Below are 20,208 nucleotides of genomic sequence, written 5' to 3'. Positions count from 1 at the left end.
CCCAGCACTCGGGAGGCAGAGCCAGGCGGATCTCTGTGAGTTCGAGGCCAGCCTGGGCTACCAAGTGAGTTCCAGGAAAGGCGCAAAGCTACACAGAGAAACCCTGTCTCGAAAAACCAAAAAAAAAAAAAAAAAAAAACCTCTGCGCAGCAGCAGTCTACTTCGTGGAGGCCGAGCCGCCGTGCGAGCCTCCCGCCTGCAGGGGGCGCGCTGCCGAGTGGCGCCAGGCCGCTCTGCCCCGCGCGGGCTCCCGCTCGGTGGCTGTCCGCGCCCCGCCCGCCGCCGCCGGAGAGGAGGAGCTGCTGCTGTCGCCGTGGCCTCGGGCTCAGGTACCAGGGCCGGGGACCGTGGGCAGCCGCTGGGCGGGAGCCGGGGACACCTGCCTTGCGGGCCCTGGCGGCCGGTGGGGCCGGACGCGGGTCCGAGCGGCTCCCCCGCGGGCGATGCTGGCGGGAGGGCCGGGCCTGGGAGGTTGCGCGGAGCACGCTCGCGGTTATTCGGGAGTCCCCGGCGGCCCGTCCGAGCGAGGCTCGGATGCAGAGCCTAGTTAGGAAGAGGTGAAGTCCTTGGCGGGTCACAAAGGAGTGCGTGCGTGGGAGCTGTGCACACTCCCTGCCCAGGGGGCCCACGGGAAGACAGGGTTTGCACCCTTTCTGCTTAGGCCGCAGGTGATCGTGAACTCTCACACTTGACACGCGTCGTTGAAAAGCAGATCGGTTCTCTCCCGGTTTCCCATCAGCTGCGTCGGGGAAAAGACATTTATTCATTCTTTACTGTGTTCCACAGAATTTAGAATTGGCCGCGGACTGTAGTGATAGGCACGTACCACTGAGGAGTGACACTTCTCACTCTTCAGGACGCAGCACTGGTATCTAGGCACTTCCTAAGGTGCGGCCAGTGGCGTGATGGTGTTCGTGTTACAGTAACAGCTGGCTGTCTTCGGTCAGGTATCATACTCAGTGATGCACCTTTTTAACATCTTTGTAACAACCCTAACAAGTACCGTCTCTCATTTGCAGATAAGGAAACTGAGGCACAGACTCTAAATTAACTTGTCTCTGTCCAGACAGTTGACAGAGAGTTAAATGGGGTCCGAGACTTCCAAGATCCCACTCCTGCATCCCATTTCTGTTAACTTCCAAATGTAGTGTTCCTTAAGATTTTTGTTTGTTGATACACTTTGTAGCCTGAAATTATTTCTTTAAGACTTAAAGTGTGTGACAGTATGGAAGAGCCTGTACCATTGTCCTCTTAATTTAAAGGGAATTTAATGAGAAAACAAGTTTGCCTTTTAAACTTGTAGTGATAATAAAGTTAAATGTCCTGGGTCCTCCTGCTTCAGTACAGTTTGATTTGAAGTAGAAGCTCATCTGTGTTCGTTCACACACATTAGTTGTGTGTTCGTTAATTGTATTTTCACAATGAGTTTACCTTGCACGTGCAGCATTATGCCAAACAGAAAGAGGTTTTTTTTTTTTCTCTCCCACGGTAAGATAATTTTTTATAGGACACTGGAAAGACGTGGGAGAGAAGCTGCCACCTGATGAGACACATTCTGTAGAGCAAATTGAGTACTGGCTGCAGGGTAAAGGCTTTTCCATGTGAAACTGGAAATGGTTGTTTCCTAGTCCCAGAGACTGGGACTTGTATTGTCTTCTTAGTTAACTACTGCTGGGATAAAATACCCCGGCAGAGCAACCCAGGGGAGAAGGCTCGTGACTCCGGGTGCAGTCTGTCACAGTGGAGAAGGGAAGGTGGCGGCCGTGAGGCGGCTGGTCTGTTACAGCCATGGTCAAGAGCAGAGGGCAGTGAGTGAATGCGTGCTGGTGCCCAGCTTCCTCTCCTTTCCGTTCTGTCTGAGGCCCAGCTCCGGAAATGGTGCCACCCACATCCCAGTGGACCCAACTGAGGAAACCGCTCATAGGTGTGTCCTGAGGCCTACCTAATCTGGACACTCCCTCACTGAGACCCCCCAGGGCTTCCTTCTTGTGTTCAGTTGAGCACTAAAGCTGACCATCATCGTGTCCTGACCCACTTAGCAGTACCAGGTTTAAGAGTGCGTTGTCAAGGTTCATGTAGCACACATCAGCCTGTCTTTTGTGCTGGGGCAATTCCAAGAACCAGGGACATAATGTAACCTAAGTCCTTGATCTAATGGAGCTAACATCCCCTTGGAGAAAGATTGGGCTAGTAAAATAATTGGTTTAAAAATGGAAATGTATCCAGTTAGATGGTAACAGTTACTAAGAAGAAAAATAAAGGAGTGAGGGGTAGGGAGCATTGGGAAGGGAACTCACAGGGTTTTATAGTACGAAGCAATGTGCGCACAATACACTGGCGTGAGGTTGAAGGCTGCAGGGCAGCCCTCCAGCTGGCGGTGGGGAGAAGTACAGCAAACAGAAATCCAGAGAACATCAACCTGCTAGAAGACTAACAAGGAGTCCACTGGCTTTGAGCAGAGGAGCAGGGAAAGGAATGAACTGGAAGCTGCATGGATGCTAGGAAAGGCCGGCTTTTACTCAGGAGGAAGGAGATGGTCAGAGGGGGTTGAGCAGAAGAATGAGAGGGCCTGACTTATGTGTTCAGGCTTGACTGATAGAGTCAGACTAGTTAGGGGTACCATAGTCATTCATTATTCCTGGGGGAGACAATCCAAGACCCCCTCCCACACGGATGCCTGAAACCGTCAACAATACCAAGTCCTATACACAGTGTGCTATTTTCCTTTATGTACATGCATATGATAAAATTATCAAAGTGGGCACAGTAGCACTAACTAATAAAATAGCACAATTAATAGCATTATGCTGCAATAAAAGTTGCATGCATATGGCCTCTACCTGTTTATTTTTTATTTTATTTATTTATTTATTTATTTATTTATTTATTTATTTATTTATTTTGGTTTTTCGAGACAGGGTTTCTCTGTGTTGCTTTGCGCCTTTCCTGGAACTCACTCTGTAGCCCAGGCTGGCCTCGAACTCACAGAGATCTGCCTGGCTCTGCCTCCTGAGTGCTGGGATTAAAGGCGTGGGCCACCACCGCCCCTGGCGGCCTCTACCTGTTTAAAAGTATACATTGTATTCACCATCTCCTGTGAGGTTTGGAGTGATAAAATGAAGCAAGGTGAGTGATGGAGGCATCGCAACATGGACCACAGGCATTGCATTACCAACACTGTGGTGGTTGGTCTGTACTAGTCCAGTTGGCAGATAAATGACAAGGGTGAGTCATGACTAAGCTGGAGGAGACCTGGATGGTTAAAGATTTCATCACACTATTCAGAATGCTGTGTGGTTTAGAACTTAGGAATTCCTTCTGGAATTTTCCATTTATGTTGTGGGCTACGCTTGACCATGGGTTGTTGAAAGTAAAGAAAGAATGGATAAGAGAGATTTGAATAGTAAGCAGCAGTCAGATTCTAGAAAAGGAGTTGCTGATAGACTGAGCGCGGGTGTGAGAATGGGTGGCACACAAGGCAGAGATCAGGGTTAGTTTAGCCATACCTGAGCTGCTTGTTCAAATAGATTATTAAAAAATGGGGTTCAAGACAAAGGTTTTACTAGAAACAGAAATTTGGTAGTTATCAGAACGTGGTTTGTTGGCCAATTTTTACTCACTATAATAAAATTTCTGATACAATAAGTTGAAAGGAGAAAAGATGTATTTATTTCCAGTTTAGAGACTTTAGTCCATCGTCTCTGCTCTGTTGCTTCTAGAGCTGTTGTGAGACAGAACGTCACCGAGGTGGGAGCAGGTGGCAAGGCTGCTTGTCTCATGGAGAGAGGGAGCCAAAAGAAAGAGTCACATGCCCGCAGTGACTCACCTCCTCCAGCTGGACCCACAGGCTGAAAACCTCACAATCTCCCCAGACATCCCCATAGGCTGGGAAGCAAGCTTCAGTACTTGGGCCTTTGGTGGGAACACTTCATGTCTGAACCGTAACAGGAAAGTCATGAGACTGTGGCATCCAGACTAAGGAAATGAGACTCAAGCGTGGAGCCCTCTGTGTTCAGTGATTAAGAACATTAAAGGGGCTAGGGAGGAGACGCTTGGGGATATTTGAGGGGTGGGTAAGTATAGAGGCCCGGGGAAAGTGATCAGCTGTGTCACCCTGCTGGTTTGACAAGCCGATGGATGGAGTTGAAAGGGGCAGATGATAAAAGGGTCTTGAGAACGCAGTTGGGATGCTTGCCATCTGAGAAATGAAGAACTGTTATAAACAGAGGCAGTTAAAACGCTGTAGCATCCAGATACATGGACCCTGTAGACCTGAGCACAGTGGAGCGGGGACCAGGTGCAAACAGTAATGTGTTAGGTGCTAGAGCATGCTGCCTATACAGTAGCTGTGGCCGCACGTGTCTGTTTAAAGTTTAGACATCATGTACCGGGCTGTGGTAACTGTGCTGTACAGCCCTCAGCCTTCTGATGCTCTGGGATTTACTAAAATTGCTTAAAGTCTTTCATCTAAATAATTGCTTTAGTGAGCTGGAGGAGCAGTGATATCAGAAGGAAGGAGTAGACAGAACTAGAGCCGAGTCTACGGAATTGAAAGTGGGAGATCAGTAGCCAGGGACCCCAAAGCTGGCTCCTTGGAAAAATCAGGAGTCAATAAATCTGTAGGCAGCTGAAGAAAAGATTTCTATATGAATGAGGAGGCCTGGTGGCCCATGCTTGAAATCTCAGCACTTAGAGGACAGAAGCAAGAGGATTGTGAGTTTGAGGTTGGGCTAACCTGGGCAACATAGAGAGACACTGTCTAAATATGTACATGAATGAAAGGTCGGTCATCGTTACAGATCCCATGGCTGTTACATGAAAAAGAATCCTATATGGTGCCCACACCCTTTATAATCTAGATGAATGACAACCAGAGCCAGGCCCAGATGGATGCATGGGTGAATTCTGCCAGACATTTAAGGAAGAAGTTGCCAGTTCTGAGAAGCCTCTCTGAGGTGAATACTTACCTCATTCTATGAGGCCACTATTACTCTACCAAAACCTCACAGCACTTAGGAAGCTACAGGTGTATAACTCAGGAGGGTGGTATAAAAATCCGCCAGAAAGTATTAGCAAATAAAATGATCAGTTTATAAAAAGAATTATACAGCAGCAGGAGGCTAGAGAAGGGAAGAAGCCAGGATCACGTTAGGCACTCAGCAGTGCAGCCTTCGTTAGGGCTGGAAACAGCCTCTGACAAACCGAGCAGAGAGGAACCGTTGGCTTGGTAAAGAGCATCTACAAACCCTTCAGCCGACCTTGGCCTTAGGACAGATGTTGTCTCTGAGCACTGCTTTTCAGTGCAGTGGACGTCCTGCCTAGCTGCAGTAGAGCATAAGGAATATAAAGTTCACGAAGGAAGAAGTGTGGGTTCTATGATTGTCGCTGCAGAAACTCTTACCAACAACTCCAGCAGTGATGAGTAACCACAGCGAGGCTGGGATACGGACGGCCTCAGTACAGAAGCTGGGATACGGACGGCCTCAGTACAGGAAAGCTCTAGGCCACCTTTAGAGGCTACATCAGGGGCACAGTGTGGAAGAAAGGAGTAAGAAGATGGAGTTTATTCAAGTTAGATTTCCTTCTGCCCTGGGAAAGATACCATCAGATGAATGCAAAGGCAAGTGGGAAAAGAAGAGACTGGAAGAACATTTGTAAAAGACATGCACGACAAAGGACTGTTAACCTAAGATGTAAAAATTCTTGACTGAATAATTTAACCCAGTTTAAAGATGGGCTAAAGACCGTTGTGGTTAGTTCTGGTTGTTGCTTTGTTGTGTTTCCCACTTACTTATTCCATGTGTACGTGTATACACATGGCACACATGTGGCGATCAAGACAACTTCGGGCAGTTGTTCCTCTCGTTCTGCCGAGTGTGTTTGGGGCTTGAACTCAGGCTGCCAGATGTGACAGAAGTCCTTTTACCCTCCGACCATCTGCGTGGCCCTGCGATGGGTAGTTCTGTTGTTTCATTTGAGACTGGGTCTCTGTATAGACCTGGCTGTTCTGGAACTGCCCTGTAGACCAGGCTGGCCTCTAATCCCCCTGCCTCTGCCTCCTGAATCCTGGGATTGATTGATTCATTGATTGATTGGTTGATTTTGGGTTTTTGAGACAGGATTTCTCTGTGTAGCTTTGGCACCTTTCCTGGAACTCACTCTGTAGACCAGGCTGGCCTCGAACTCACAGAGATCCACCTGGCTCTGCCTCTCAGTGCTGGGATTAAGGGCGTGCGCTATAACCGCCCGGCTGAATCCTGGGGTTAAAGATGTGATGGTTAGTGGTTTTACTTATTCATTTTATTTGTGAAATTATAATATAATTCCATCTCAAGTTCCTGCTGCCCGGAATGGTGAGGCAGACAGACCCTTCCTCTTGTAAGTTCTTCAGTCAGGGTTCATCACAGCAACAGGGAAGGACACTAAGACAGAGACCTTAACAAACACTGTCCAAGAAGATACAGAAACAACCAATGGGTATGGGAAAACACTCCAGCATGTGTTGTTAAGGAAATGCAACCTAAAGCAATGCTTAAGTAAAATGCTTAAATCGCCGGGCAGTGGTGGCGCACGCCTTTAATCCCAGCACTCGGGAGGCAGAGCCAGGCGGATCTCTGTGAGTTCGAGGCCAGCCTGGTCTCCAAAGCGAGTTCCAGGAAAGGCGCAAAGCTACACAGAGAAACCCTGTCTCGAAAAACCAAAAAAAAAAAAAAAAATGCTTAAATCCAGAACACGAACAGCATGGGATGTTGTTGGTAAGAATGTATATCAGCAGCCTGGGATCATGGCGCTCGTTATAATCCCACCCAGATGGGAGGCATGGCTGAGACAGGAGGAGCTTCAACTGCACAGTGGGGGTGAGGTTGACTTGAGCTACGTAGCAGAACATTGCTCAGAATGTAGCTGGATGTTTGAGTGTTTGAGTGCCCTGCAAGGCTGTGCACCACAAAGTAAAACAAAGTATACATTTCCAGGGTTTTATTCCTTACCGATGGGAAAGTAACAGTACAATCCACACTGGAAGACAGTTTGACAGTTCTTACCGAATTGACTATTTCTGCCACAAAAGCCAGAAGTGATATTCTTTGGTAGGAGTCAAAACATGTCCACACAAAAACCTGTTCATAGGTATTTATAGCCCCTATGTTCAAACTTGAGCAAATGTGGAATCAAGCAAGATGTTCTTCAGTAAAGGAATGGATAGGGTGACTGATACATCTAGACAATGTCCTGTCATCCAGCACTGAAAACAAAGGAACCAGCAACCAGGTGAGACAGTAGAAGATGCTGATGAGCATGCGCTGAGTCAAAGCAGGGTGAGGGCCGTACTGACAGTCAGAGGCCGGCCTTGAAGCTGACAGACAGGACTGTACTGACTGTCAGAGGCCGGCCTTGAAGCTGACAGACAGGACGGTACTGACCGTCAGAGGCCGGCCTTGAAGCTGGCTGAAGAGACTTGGCTCCAGTTGGGCCGGCAGATGTCCCCCTGTTTGGGGGTGGCCAGGGTAGCTAGAGCAGAGACTGAAGGATGTAAAAGAAATACTCATAAACTGAGGGAATGGGTGTTGGACGATGAGAGGTTCTTGTGGGTGGTAGGAGGGCAGCGGAGATGGAGTGAGGCTGGAGGGACTGTGTGTGTGTGTGTGTGGTGATGGCACAAACCTAAAGTCATCTGGTAAACCATAATTAAAAACTAGAATCAGGCCAGTGCGGCTAGAACAGAAGCATAGGGGATCTGTTGAGTCTGCTGCCTTGAACCTGAAAGTGTGGCTCTAATGTGTCTTCATCTCTTGTTATGCTTCTGTAGATGAAGATGCAGAACATTTCTGATTTCAGATCATTTTCCAAAATCCAAAACTTGTGTTCTATGTATTAAAAAATATGAGACGTATTACAATATTTGAAGCCTGTGAAAGCCTTTTAAAGAACAATTTCATGTCACAATGATCTTTCCTGAACAGCGTGGTTCTTTTGAGTGCCGGAACAAAAGGTCAAAGTAGCAGCTGCTCAGACTCTTAAATAAAGAATTGTTAAGTGTTGTAGTTTGTCAGGACCCCGATGACAGGTTATACAGAACATTTTAAAAGTGAGAACATTTACCGTGTAATTGCCAGTCTCCTTAGTATTAGTCATAGTATAAATGACTGATTAGTGGGTTTAAGAGATTGTGAACAAGAACTGGAAGGAAACTGAGGTACGTGTAAAATAGCAGGGAGCTCTAACGGGTGGTGTCTGATTCTTCACTGGACAGGCCATTGAGGCAGGGGACTGGACTGTACTAGAGGACGTTTCCTGGAAGACAGTGGGGCCAAGTGAGACCCGCAGCCAGTGAGTCCTTCTCTACTGTGTTGTGAGCTTTTTGAGCAGTCTGTAAAGATAGTTCCTGGGATGGAGGCTGAGAGAGCAGTCTGCTCTTCAAGAAGACCTAATTCAGCTCTGAGCACCCATGTCAGGCGGCTCATAGCCTCCTGTGACTCTGGTTCCAGGAACCCAGTGCCTTTGACCTCCATGCACACATGCACACCCCTAACCCCACCGTATGTACACACTCAAGGGACTTCCCGGCCTCTGTTCCCCTCTCTGAAAGACTTGCCGCCTTACTAGGAGAGACTGTGGGCCGGCTCTCAGTCAGAAGGAAATTGCTGCGCCTCCTTGCTTGTCAACTTGAGATGGTTATTCTGCCTGAGATACTCTGGAAACTGCTGGTCCTGTTCTGCCTCAGGGTCCTGGCATTTCCCACTTCCCACCCCACCAAGTGGTTCCTAAGTATCTTATTCTTATCCCCGTAATCTGAGCTTGGAAATACAGGAAGAAGAAAAAGCTCTGTTTTCCTTTCTTAAATCAGATTGTCGCACTCAGTCCTGTCTTTACTAGCTGGGTATCAAAGGACGACCCCTCAGCGCCAAGAGAGAAAAGGACCAGCGCTCCCTGTAAAGCCTCGGGTACCCCTCCCATCCCAGAGGCTCCAGCTGTGGAACATCTGCCTCCTGTTTGGAGGTCCTTCTCCCACTGCCGTTTTCAGTGGCTCCTCAGCTTCTGCAGCTGCGATAGGTCTGTGTGACCGCCAGCAGAGGCCTCCGGGTGGTGTGTTGACAGTAGGATCTCTGAGAGTGGCTGGATGTGGGGGGTCTGGGAGGGTCTCCTGATGGAATGGAAAAGTAGACAGTAGTCTCACTGCAGTCAGACAACCTCAGGGATGACTACCGGCCCTCCCCAAGGTTGTGTGAAGGAAGATGTTGTGGTCCACACACACCCACCCCCGTGTTGTTAGGATGGAGGCTTTGCATGAAGGAGGGGAACCACCAGCACCTGTGCATATTCCAACTCTGGATTTTCACATCCCCAAAAGAGTTCTGTGTTACTGAAATGAGACAGACAAACCCGGAGACTCTTCCCTGGCTTTATACTGTGCCACATGTAAAGTTGAACTTGAAGACGAGGTGGGTGGCATACTGCAACCCCAGGACTCAGGAAGCAGAGGCAGGAGGATCCAGAGTCTGAGACAAACCTGTGATGTATGTATATAAGGCAAGGTTGTCTGCAAAACTGAACTAAGCTGAGGACTAGTGGGCCCACAAGGTGGCGCTGTTGGGCCATGTGAGCAATGCTGTTAACTCAGCTGTTGTCCACAGCCTGACTTCCGCGGCCTTCAATGTCCTTTGCCATAGGAGTTTCAAACACCGCATAATTCCATAGTAAAGAGTCTAGAAAACAAAGGTATTAAGCTATCCAAAACAGCAATTACTATTTTTTTGAAAATTTTATTTAGACTTGTTTAAATCTATTATCTTTTCTAAAAGTTGAGTTGTGACTATACTTTAGTCATTAAAGCAATAAATACTATGAATATTGCCAGAACATATCAGACATCCCTGTTTAGTGTTTTTGGTTTTTTGTTGGAGGAGGAAAAATTTGGGTAAAGGTAAGAAATACTTAGGAACAGCAAGTCCAGGAATTTAGTCACTTCCTGTAAAGTAGAGGATATTTCCAAAGATTTTGTAGTCGTTTTTCCACAAACGCTTACTTTGTGTTCAGTGACAACAAGGTTGCTTCCGAACTCTTGTACCCGGCTGCTTCCTGTGGAGCAGGGGACCCTGCAGCCCTCCATTGTCCTGGGGTGAGGAGTCTCTTTGCAATGTGAGCACTAGACTCAGACCCCTTGTACGGGCTCTTTGATCGAAAGGATTGCCAATTCATCGTGTGGAAGGGATCTCATGATCAAACCTGATGTTTTACTCAGACAGTGAAGGTGTGTCCGCCCTCAACACTCAGGGTCTCCCTGAAGAGCAGATGTGCTGTGTCAGGAGAAGCAGTGACTGCTGCATGGTAATTCACATGATAAGACATAGGTGTAAGAATTCAAGTGTTTCTTGTTTTGATTTGTTTTTCCTTTTCAATAAGCTTAGTTCCCTGAGGGCATCTACTAAGTCATTCCTGATTAACCTAGTTTAAATTAGTTTATGAATGCCAACATAGTGCACTGGCCCTTTAAAAAGTATCATTCAGTAATTTATACATTTCTAATTCATCTTTGCCTTTGCTGTGTTACTGAAGTTTTAATTAGGAAATAGTTGATAGGATGGCATTGAGGAAATTACAGACTTTAGAATTTTAGGCCTCCGATGGAGTGCAGTTGGTCGAAGAGTTTTTGCCTCAACTGTGGGAACCGGGCTTTGCTCCTTAGTTCTGCACAAACTGGGTTTGATGGCACAGACCAGCTACACAGCCACATTCGAGGCCAGCCTGGGCTACCTAAGGTCATGTCTCAGAAGTGGAAATAGGGCTAAAATGTTAGAAGTGCCACAGAATGTGGATTCTCCGCAAGTTTGCATGTAGAGGGGAATGTGTCCGGCAGTCGATCCCGCTCGTCTAAACATTGCTTATTCGAATGTCCGTTGTTCCTAGCCTCAGAAGACGTCTCTGATGGCTTCCTCCAGGGACTGGGCCGTGCTCAGAGAGCTGTCCACAGCTCCGTTCTCAGTTCCCTTCTCCAGTCTTGGAGAACATGGCCGACTGCCCTCCTTTTAAGAGCCCCAGCAGTGGCTGGACAGTGGCTGAGAGCACTCGCTGCTCTTGCAGAGGACCTGAGTTCAGGTCCCAGGAAGGGCTCAGGGGAGTCACAGTTTCCTGTAATTCCAAATCTGACCTTCAAGGGCACCGAATACATACATATAAATAAAAATAAATCATTTTTAAAGGAAAAAATGAAAAAGAACCGCAAGTAAATATTTGCATAATTATCTTTATTTAGGAGAGATAGCTCAAAGCTTAGAAGTTTGCATTTTAACCATAGGATTAATCAATAGAAACTTAATTCTCAGGCACTTCTAATACAAGAGTCCTGATAATAAATAAATAAGCTTTCAAATCCAACGTAGTTTAAGGTGAACCACACACCAGACTCCAGAAGCTTTCACAGTGACACTTGCTGTTGTGGTGACAATTGAGCCATAAAGAGAGGAGCCCAGTTCCAGAGCCACAGGCACAGCCAGCCTCTCTGGCCACAACCGTCACCCCCTTGGAACCTGTGGTAAGTCAGCTGTCAATCAAAAATGGTTATTTTTAACTTCTCTTAGGCATGATTTAAAATGCCAATGAACTTGAACCTAGGTAATAGGAGAAATATGAGGCAAATAGCTTGTGTTAAGATTCAATAGGAAAATTGTGATACATGCATGTAATAGAATAATCGTCACCCATTAAAACTGATTATAAGATGCCAGGCACATGGCTGTAATCTCAGCACACAGGAGGTGGAGGCAGGAGGATCAGGAGTTCAAGGTCAACCTTGACTACATAGTTTGAGGCTTTGGGGCTACATGAGCCTCTGTCTTAAAAACTGTTCTAAGAAGCCGGGCAGTGGTGGCGCATGCCTTTAATCCCAGCACTCGGGAGGCAGAGCCAGGCGAATCTCTGTGAGTTCTAGGCCAGCCTGGTCTACAAAGTGAGTTCCAGGAAAGGCTCAAAGCTACACAGAAACCCTGTCTCGAAAACAAACAAACAAACAAACAAATATTCTAAGGCAGTGTTAATAATGATGGATGTTTACAGACTAGTAAATCGATTAACGTTGGTCTGTGTGGTAAGTGTTAATACATATGTGAACAGAAGGAAAGAAGAACTGGAGGCCCACAGCAGCAAACTGTTGGCCTTTTAGTTGGGAGGAGTGTGGGTAACTCTCCTTTGTTCGTATTCATTTTCTGAACACTTGACAGTGAGACAGAACTAGTCTCAGGAAAAGCCGAAACTTTGAAGTCCTGTGACAACGAACCTAAGTCAGGTACACTCAGGAAGGAACCAGCAGGTTCTCCTGAAACATCAGTGAGCTGAGCACTGTGTCTCTGCCAGGACACTCAGACAAATCACACCCATTTCTTCCCTGTAGAGACGCGGTCTGCAGTTGTAGGACCACGGTGAGCAAATAGCGGTTTGTTGTTCTTTCTACAGAACATGCTGGGGTTTGAGTCAGGACCAGTACTCCACCCAGCTGACCCCCATTCCCTAAGCATGAGTTTTGCGTGAACGTTTGCTCTGGATTTCTTGAGTGTGTAGAGTTGCATGGGCAGTTAGAAATATTATAGACTAGATATGAAGCTCCACTCTGTCACAGCGTAGCAGTAACGGGCTCACTAACATCTGGGTCTTCAAAATGATTAAAGTCACTCTATTAGGAAGAAAAGAGGCTGAGGAGATGCGGGATTCCCTTGACGTGTTCCTGGCCTGAGATCTGTGGATCTGTGTAGACAGGTTATGAACAGTCACTGCTCACTGAGAGATCTGTGACTCTGTGTAGACTTGGGTTATGAAAAGTCACTGCTCACTGGGAGATCTATGGATCTGTGTAGACAGGTTATGAACAGTCACTGCTCACTGGGAGATCTGTGGATCTGTGTAGACAGGTTATGAACAGTCGCTGCTCACTGGGAGATCTGTGGATCTGTGTAGACTTGGGTTATGAACAGTCACTGCTCACTGGGAGATCTATGGATCTGTGTAGACAGGTTATGAACGGTCACTGTTCACTGGGAGATCTGTGGATCTGTGTAGACAGGTTATGAACAGTCACTGCTCACTGGGAGATCTATGGATCTGTGTAGACAGGTTATGAACAGTTACTGCTCATTGGGAGAGCTATGGATCTGTGTAGACAGGTTATGAACAGTCACTGCTCACCAGGAGATCTGTGGATCTGTGTAGACAGGTTATGAACAGTCACTGCTCACTGGGAGATCTATGGATCTGTGTAGACAGGTTATGAACAGTCACTGCTCACTGGGAGATCTATGGATCTGTGTGGACTTGGGTTATGAACAGTCACTGCTCACCGGGAGATCTGTGAATCTGTGTAGACAGGTTATGAACAGTCACTGCTCACTGGGAGATCTGTGGATCTGTGTAGACAGGTTATGAACAGTCACTGCTCACTGGGAGATCTATGGATCTGTGTAGACTTGGGTTATGAACAGTTACTGCTCACCGGGAGATCTGTGAATCTGTGTAGACAGGTTATGAACAGTCACTGCTCACTGGGAGATCTATGGATCTGTGTAGACTTGGGTTATGAACAGTCACTGCTCACCGGGAGATCTATGGATCTGTGTAGACAGGTTATGAACAGTCACTGTTCACTGGGAGATCTGTGAATCTGTGTAGACAGGTTATGAACAGTCACTGCTCACCGGGAGATCTATGGATCTGTGTAGACAGGTTATGAACAGTCACTGCTCACTGGGAGATCTGTGGATCTGTGTAGACAGTATATGAACAGTCACTGCTCACTGGGAGATCTATGGATCTGTGTAGACTTGGGTTATGAACAGTCACTGCTCACTGGTAGATCTGTGAATCTGTGTAGACAGGTTATGAACAGTCACTGCTCACTGGGAGATCTGTGGATCTGTGTAGACAGGTTATGAACAGTCACTGCTCACTGGGAGATCTATGGATCTGTGTAGACTTGGGTTATGAACAGTCACTGCTCACCGGGAGATCTGTGAATCTGTGTAGACAGGTTATGAACAGTCACTGCTCACTGGGAGATCTATGGATCTGTGTAGACAGGTTATGAACAGTCACTGCTCACTGGGAGATCTGTGAATCTGTGTAGACAGGTTATGAACAGTCACTGCTCACTGGGAGATCTATGGATCTGTGTAGACTTGGGTTATGAACAGTCACTGCTCACCGGGAGATCTGTGAATCTGTGTAGACAGGTTATGAACAGTCACTGCTCACTGGGAGATCTATGGATCTGTGTAGACAGGTTATGAACAGTCACTGCTCACTGGGAGATCTATGGATCTGTGTAGACTTGGGTTATGAACAGTCACTGCTCACCGGGAGATCTGTGGATCAGTGTAGACAGGTTATGAACAGTCACTGCTCACTGGGAGATCTATGGATCTGTGTAGACTTGGGTTATGAACAGTCACTGCTCACCGGGAGATCTATGGATCAGTGTAGACAGGTTATGAACAGTCACTGATCACTGGGAGATCTATGGATCTGTGTAGACTTGGGTTATGAACAGTCACTGCTCACCGAGAGATCTATGGATCTGTGTAGACAGGTTATGAACAGTCGCTGCTCACTGGGAGATCTGTGGATCTGTGTAGACTTGGGTTATGAACAGTCACTGCTCACCGGGAGATCTATGGATCTGTGTAGACAGGTTATGAACAGTCACTGCTCACTGGGAGATCTATGGATCTGCAGATTCAGGGTTCTGTGTAGTCACTGCACACAGTGGCAGGACCTGATGGCTCCCTCAAGCTCTTGCTGTGTGGCTCGTCAAGATTGTGTTCTAGCTGGAAGCCACTGGATTCCTCTAAAGATACAACAGTAACAACAGGACACAGAAAATCCAGACGGCTCCATCAGCCCTGCTTCCTTAAACAGTAGACACTGTAGACGGTTAGGCTCTGACAGCCCCTCCTGGCCGTGCCACTTTTTGCTGACTTTGGCTCCAGGGTCTTAGCTCTAATACTTCCTTCCAGTTGCTCCCTAGGTGTGACGTCATCAGTGCTTGACCCAGGACCAGGAATGTAACACTTAGTCATGCCTTTCCCAGTGACTTTCCAAATGAGAAACAAATCGATACAGTGTGTACGGTTGTTGTCATTGGATATAGAAACAGATTTAAGGTTATCAGCGAGGCTGGACTGAAACAGAGCATCTTCCATTAGTTCCTGACCGCCAAGAATTTGATCCTAGAACCTCTGTACATTGATCCAAGACTGTGGATCCAGAATTTGGTGTATAAATGGAAAAGCATGGTCAATAGAACTTTCCATCAAGTCAGTGACTTTCAAGTTTCCACCCAGACCTCCTTGCTGGTTTGTTGTTTGGGTTCAGGGTTTAGGTCAAAGCTGGTTGGCATGGGGGAGAGCTAAGTGACTATTTCGTCCCACAGAGTAAGTAGCTGCATCAGCGCTTTACACAGGGCAAGAGTTCTAACTGTACCCCACCCTACCCCAGACTTGACCCATACTCCTGTGACAGTGCCCGCATGTCTGCCTCTGTTCCCATCCATGGACCAGCCTCATGTATCCTGCCCTTCAAACCAGGGCCCTCATGAAGGGCAGGGTGCTTTCTGGGGCTTGGCTGCCGCCCCGACAGGCTATTCATGTTCGAGGTCATTGTGTTTTTACTCTACCAGAAGCCAATTCTTTTTCCTGGAGGTTTTGCCCCCGACTAGATGTCACCCCATTGCTGGAAGCCACTCGGTTACCAAGAGATGGGTGTGCCTTGCAAGCTTGCCTCAGCATGACAGGGTCCTGTGCTCAGCCTGGCACGGTGACAACCTGTGGACTGAGGGCTGGCTAAGCCATGCAGCTGATGAGGAGCCGAGCTGGCTTTACCCCCAGCGCCACACGCCTTCTGTCGTGGCCAAGTTTGACAGCTTCTAGCAACAGGAACACTAGCTCTGCAGTTCTGAGGTTGCTCCTCACACGAGCCAGGCTCGTCTCTCCCTCCTGCTTTCTCCGCCTCAGAATCAGCTCTCATTGTCTGCTTAGCTTTCAGACCCACGTTCAGGGGTCTGACTCAGCCTTTGTGACGTCAGCTGCTGACACTCTTGTTAGTGCCCCTAACTTTGCGTTCGGGATGGTTCTTGGTAAGTACACCCTTTGGTAAGTCCCAGGGCTTCTAGTCGTCCTTCCAAATGCTCAGTTCTACAGAGACGTCTGTAAATAGCTTGTCCCTCAGAAAAATGGCCCAAAGATCACCTTGTTATGTTCTTTTTTGCTTGGGAAAGATGACACCATTGGACCCAGTCTTTCAGTCAAAATTTTTACGTTTTCCTGCAGCCCAGTGGTTACATTCCTAACCACTTATCCTAGAAAAAAGAAGAACCAGCTTCACATAACCTGTACACCAATTCTGACAGCTTCACTGGGCGATGGCTCCGTTGTGAAGGAAGGCTTGCCACCAAGCCTGGCAATCAACTTTGACCCCTGGTAGAAGGAGAATACAGAAGAAATCCTCCGGTTTCCTCAGGCACACCATGGTGCCCCACGGCCAAATAGAAATAAATGTGATACCTTTTTTAACATCTCTGATTGTTAATTCCTGTAACAACCAGTGTCCTGTAACAAGCGTTGGTCTGTCTATAACATGGAATGGTACTCAGAGTAAAAGGGGCAGTCGCATATACAACTGTATAAGAAGAGACTCACGTGTGGTCCTGTGTGGTTTCGCTGACACCGTACTCTCCAGTGGTTACAGAAGTGGAAGGCACACAGTGGCTTGTTAAGGCTGAGAAGACAGAAGGAGGTGGGGGTGGGACTGAGCACAGGGGTTCCGAGCACTTACTGCTCCTGCAGAGAACCAACACCCAGGTGGCAGCCCACTACCATCTCTAACTCAGTTTGGGGGATCCAGTGCCCTCTTCTGTCCTTTGTGGGCACTACACATGTAGGTGATGCTCAAGCATGTATGCGGGCCTACACACACCACACGCACGCGCACACACATGCGTGCACACGCGCACATGCATGTGCACTCACTCAGGCAGAAACAGTTATACACATAATAAAAATAAATAAATCTTATAAACAAAACAAGAGCAACATGCCAGCCCCGAGTGTTGGGAACACCAGTGTTTTGGCCATGTGGGTGCCGGCATCCTAACTGTAATGTCCTCCTGCATCCTGAATGAGATGTCCTTCCTGCTGTGGTTTGTAAGGTGTTGTCATCAGGGACACAGGAAAGGAGACGTGAGGCCTCCTGTGTTATCGTACAGTTGGGTCTGTAGTTGTCTCCAAATGCATTTAACTGTAAAGATCTTTAGTCCGGACCCCTGGGGTGACAGTTAATGTGTGTTCTGGTTTTTATTCACTTTGGGGGAGGTCTGAATAGATTTCTAGTGATCGATGTATAGCTTGAGGTTGTCGGGCGGCTGTTTTCTCGTACTTCAGGCTGATGTGTTCATGTAACATTAAACATGGAATCACATAGCTCCAATCTGTAGTTTGGACAAGTGTACCTAGTGCCTGGGCACTGGCGTGTCAGAAGGACAGCAGCCCGGCTTTTCCTGTAGACCAGAGGGGACAGTAGGGGGTTTGGGATGTGACTATGTGTGGTCTGTCATTGTACCCACAGAAGGAGCACAGCTTGCTCTTTCATAACGTGAATTCACTTAAAAACACCCTCTCACCTTTTCATACTGAAAACTAAAGCCAGGTCTATGCTAGAGAGGCAGTAGGTGACCATTCCACTTTGCCACTCAGGATGAGAGATGGAGGGTACTCAGAATAGTTGTCCAAGAACATCGCATTATGTGGTTCAGTACAGGAAGTTTGTCCAGATTGATATGGAACCCAGAAAACTAGAAGCAACAGAGGGTACTGTGTGCTAGCCTGTCTTCAGGGTGTCTCTTGGTCCTCTGTGGTCCTCATATCAGCTCGTCAGTGTCCTGTCCAGCACTGCCAGCCCCCGTGTTTTAGCCTGAAGTGCACATTGTAAGTGAAACCTTGCCAGATACCATTAGTGGTTTCTCCGTGAATATTTGTTAAAGACAGTGGATAGCAGCCTCGCATGACCAATAAAAGATCAACGCAAGTTTCCGCTAATGGTGACTCTGGGATTTGGACTTTACGTGAAACCAGCTAATAAGACACATTTTAGGCCCACAGTGAATTTTATTGATTGATTGATGATGCTCTTCTGTGATCCAGATTGGCTGCCTAGCACCCTGCTCTCACAGTTCTTCAAAAGAATTGAGCGGTCAGACAGGGTGCACTAGTGTAGAGGCCACCACGTGGGCCCAGGGCAAGCCTGAGGGGGGCAACACGGTTTAAGAGCACGACCTGGCAGCAGGAGGGTCCTGCCGACCAGAAAGGACAAGGATTAGAATGTTGAGTTAAACCCAGTTTGTTTGGTCTAATGACAAGCTGTGGCTGTTTGTTTATCCTTCTCCCTCTTATGAACGGTATTTTCTTTCCAAGAGTGCGTCTGTGGAGCTGGGGATGTAGTTCAGAGGGTGACCCCTTGCCTAGCTTGTGTGAGACTCTGCTTCCAAATTCTGTGGCCCTTAGCCAGAGTTAAAGGTCAGCCTCCATTTACATTGTGGAGAATATGCATTCAGAGTTCCAGAGCCTGAGAGTGACGTCCAGAGCCCCGTTTGTCCCTTGTCGATGACCCCTGGTGACTCTTTCCTGCCTGTGATTTCCTGTCAGTGGTCACAGCTCCACATCACCCCTGAGTGCCGAGCAGTCATGAGGGTGGCCTGGCACGTTCCTCCTCAGGCGTCCTGGGGACTGTGCACGGCCCCTTGACACACTTGTGTGTCACAGAACTAACTGAGTGTCCTTTCTCACACCGCACCTTGGCTGTGAGTGAAGTTCCTGTCATTGCTGATTTCTTTGCTGAACCTCCTTAGGAATTCAGTACAGCTCCGGGTGGCCACCGAAGGAGCTATCTCACCTCGCACCTGAGGTGTGCTCTGCTGCAGACTCCTCACAGCTCACAGCGTGTGATCTGCACTGTGGCCCGCACTGTGGGAGTCTTCACTGGGGCTGCGGTGAAGCAGTTCCTCCAGGACAGAAATGAACGGCTTCCTTTCTCTCCTCAGCAGATAAGAAAGATTCCCAGTCTGCACACCAGAAGACCTGAGTCAAAACACCAGGTAGATAGGTTTTAAGGAGCATTCTTACGGAGTGTAGCCAACATGTCTTGGCTCTTGGAAAACACTTGGTATAGGCATTTTTATTTCCAAGGTAGTTTGTGTTAGGTTTTTGTTTGTTTTGGTGCCCCAATCAGTAAATAGTGCAGGGGGGAAGTTAGAGAATGCTCTCACAGCACTGATAACTGTTAAATGAATTCTTAAGATGGAATTACTTTTTTATACAAGTGAGAAGACAACCACTATGTGGAAACTGCCTTTTTAAGTTTTTAAACTTTTTCTAGATTTATTTTAAGTGTATGACTCTTCTATTTCCATGTTTGTCTGTGTACCAAGTATGTGCCTGATGCCCACAGAGGTCAGAAGAGGGCATTGAATTTCCTGCAGCTGGGTGGATGGCTGTGAACCACCATGCGGGTGCCAGGCACTGAGCCTGGGTCTTCCACAAGAGCAGCAGATGCTCTTTCTTTTTAATGAGTTGTTTATTTTGTTTTAGGTGCTTTGGTGTTTTGCTTGCATATGTGTCTGTGAGGGTGTTGGCTGCCCCACCACTGGAGTTACAGGTTCTTGTGAGCCACCATGTGGTTGCTGGGAATTGAACCCAGGTCCTCTGGAAGAGCAGCCAGTGCTCTTAACAGCTGAGCTAACTCTCCAACCCTGGGGATTAATTTTTAAGAATTTATTATTTCAGCTGGGCAGTGGTGGTGCATACCTTTAATTCAAGCACTCGGGAGGTAGAGGCAGGTAGATCTCTGTGAGTTCAAAGCCAGCCTGGTCTACAGAGGGAGTTTCAGGACAGCCAAGGCTACACAGAAAAACCCGGTCTCAAAAAACCCAAAATTAAAAAAAGAAAAAAAGAAAAAGAATTTGTTATTTCAAGCCATCAGTGGTGGCTCAGGCAGGAAGAGTTTGAGTGTGAGGCCAGCCTGAGCTACACACGTCCTGAGACTCTGTCTCAGACAATCCCCTAATCGTGATGCTGTGTTATGTCAGTGTTTCCATCCTGACCTCTGTCCAGAGGGGTCCTTACCAGTTGCTGAACCTTGGTCATGTTCTCTGTCCCTCTCCAGAAGGTCGCCTCTCCT

The 20,208-nt window shown here is 47.5% G+C and overlaps 1 protein-coding gene across 1 annotated transcript in view; it reads left to right on the top strand.

The window, feature by feature from the left end:
* Nucleotides 1-223: 223 nt before the first annotated feature.
* Nucleotides 224-20,208, top strand: part of Ankrd46 (ankyrin repeat domain 46) — a 29,692-nt gene continuing 9,707 nt past the window's right edge. The window contains exon 1 of the mRNA XM_052747626.1: nt 224-329. The gene's annotated coding sequence lies outside the window, so the exon portion shown is untranslated. The remainder of the gene's footprint in view (nt 330-20,208) is intronic.

The sequence above is a fragment of the Peromyscus californicus genome, unplaced genomic scaffold (genome assembly GCF_007827085.1).
Source record: "Peromyscus californicus insignis strain IS unplaced genomic scaffold, ASM782708v3 Scaffold_20__1_contigs__length_68692818, whole genome shotgun sequence".
In the NCBI taxonomy this organism is placed as follows: Eukaryota; Metazoa; Chordata; class Mammalia; order Rodentia; family Cricetidae; genus Peromyscus; species Peromyscus californicus.
Note: the sequence above shows the minus strand (reverse complement) of the source record. Positions and strands in the feature narration are given on the sequence as shown.